This window comes from Nematolebias whitei, chromosome 8 (genome assembly GCF_014905685.2).
Source record: "Nematolebias whitei isolate Nwh7 chromosome 8, NemWhi1, whole genome shotgun sequence".
NCBI classification, from domain to species: Eukaryota; Metazoa; Chordata; class Actinopteri; order Cyprinodontiformes; family Rivulidae; genus Nematolebias; species Nematolebias whitei.
Window position 1 is genome coordinate 15,514,084 of NC_056505.1, and position 2,573 is coordinate 15,516,656.

Consider the following 2,573-nt stretch of genomic DNA (forward strand, 5'->3'; position numbering starts at 1 on the left):
GCACTGATTATGTACAAAGCCTATAATAAACTCCTTTCAAGGTGTATTCAAAAGTGGTTCAAAATTAAAGGGAAAATCTATAATTTAAGAGAGAAGGATTTATTAAAAAAACAAAAACAAAGGTTAGGACAGATATTAAAAACAACTGTACCTCAGTTAAATGGATTCAGGTGTGAAATAGTTGTGAGGAGTTACAATTGTGTTTTTCACTCTTTAAATAAAAAAATTATTAAAAATAATTTGTTAAACAAATATACTGTAATAAGGTTTGATAGTATTTTTTTTTATCTTTTTTTGTGTGTTTTGGAATTTTTTTTATTTTATGAGTTTGTCTATCAGTTTAGCTGTAATTCCTTGATATGTTTTAGAAAATTACATAGGAAAAATTCTGCTGCTTTGTTTTTGGTATTTTATGTATAACAAAGTGAAGGTATAATAAGCTTGTGCTTCTACCTACACATTTTTTCGGTCTACACGTTGTGTGCTTGTGTTTTTAATTTTGATGAAACACAATAAAGTTGAATACTAAACAAACAAAAAAAAGTAATTGCAGGGTGAAAGTTTACTAAATAGCATTGTCATGAAATCCTGTGTAGTTAGACATTTCAGTGTTTCCCCTACCATTATACCGAGCTCCCCGTCTACCGACACCCCGCCCCCGACCACTTGTCGGTACTGACGTAATGCTCAACTAGCAGCTCGCAATGCAGGTGCATGAGCTAAAACAGCTAAATGCAGCCTCTTCCCTCATGCTGAACCCTCACGCCGACCCCCCGCCACTCTCAAAAACTGTCGGTACAAACAACGCACGGCTCATGTGTGTCTGCCCCCCCCACCCCACCCAAAAAACAAACAAACTGTGGGTACAAACGGCGCGCGGCTGAGACATGTCTCTGTCTCTCTCCTTTCCCCCACCGCTGCTCTAAAACTGTCGGTGCAAACAGCGCGTGGCTGTGTCTCTGTCTCCCCCCACCCTAAAACTGTCGGTATAAACAAGGTGTTGCGCAGCACAGGACGTGTCTGTGTCCGTCTCTTCCCCCGCACCACCCAACAAAAATCACAGACGAGATGAGCGCCCCGCCATGGCAAGTTATCTCGGGGAAACACTGCATTTCAGTTGTTTTATGACCGTGCACTCGGACCCACTCGTTAGCTTGGCAGCCCATTCAGAACTACAGTACTGGTAATTGTTATCCCTCTGAGATTGTTCAAAGAGCCATCTACAACAGGTAAGATGTTAATTGTTTGTAACCTTTCCACAGAGCCTCACTTCAAAAGACCTCAACTATTGCTTTACTACACTTAACTATAAATTGCACATTCACATGCACAAAAAAAAAAATTACAGACAGACATTTACACACACACACTGGCCACAGAGTACAGTTGGGTGCTTTCTTTGTGTTTTGTAGTTGTGTTTTCCTGGCAAGGTTGGTTCATTACAGCGTCTGTGCATTCCTGCAAGGCTCTGTGTGTGCGGTGTGCGTGTGCGTGCACTGTAGTTGCTGGCACTCCATTTCAACAGCTTGTTTACTAACTACCACCATTACTGCGATTATCACCATCTTACAAAGATCACATTCATAAAGCGAATGACAAGCTAATGTCTGCTTCTTTGTTCCCTCACATTTTGATGATGTAAGAATACACAGACTGACTTGACCACTGTTTATAAGTTGGTCTCTTGTCCAAACTCTTTTGTTAATAACTAATCACTTGTATTACTTTATTGCCTGGCTAATGTGCTTGTCAAGAGCGTGCTTTGCTCATTATGCTTGATATGATGGCCTTCATAATCTGGAGCCTTGTACAAGGAGTTTGACACAGAAGAGCAAAAAGACGTTTTAATAAATCACTTCTGTATACAGTAAGCTACCTACAACAAGCTACCTGGCAACGCACTTCTCGCAAGATGGAAACATTTTTTCCAAGAAATCTAATTTTGCACCATTACAATGCAATTGCAAACATGTGTTGCCTACTTCAGAGAAATCAGACTGACAATTAAATACTTTTATGGATTTTTTTTTCCAGTGCATGGTAGTTTTCATAGTTTCATTCGTTCTGAACAATACAACAGTGTGCTGTCATTGCATGGAAATTGGAGATTTCAGAGTGCAGCAATGCATATATCTAATATGGCCACAAGCTGATATTAACAACTTAATGTCTGTGCATTTTGTACATACACTGGTTTAATTCTGTTTACTTCAAAGCTCAACTGATATGGGTGTGTCAATGACTGATGACAGATGTGAAATGAGATATGACTGATGTCTATAGAAATCAGGACAGCCAATATTCGAGAACTTAAAGTCAGTTTTTTTGGTTTGGTTCTGATTTAAAACTACAATATTGTTTATGTTCATACACATTACAATCTACAATACCTTAAAAAAAAAGAAAAAAATACAACAACTGTGTTTGAAGAAATTTGGGAAAAGTTTCATAGAAGAGTGTGTTATAGTTAATGTAATATGCAAATCAGAGGGCTCAAAACGTAAAAAGAAACCTCCCACATTTTTTCAAAGTTAAGCTGGTGTCATTCAAAAATGTGAAGGTTTACTGTTTGT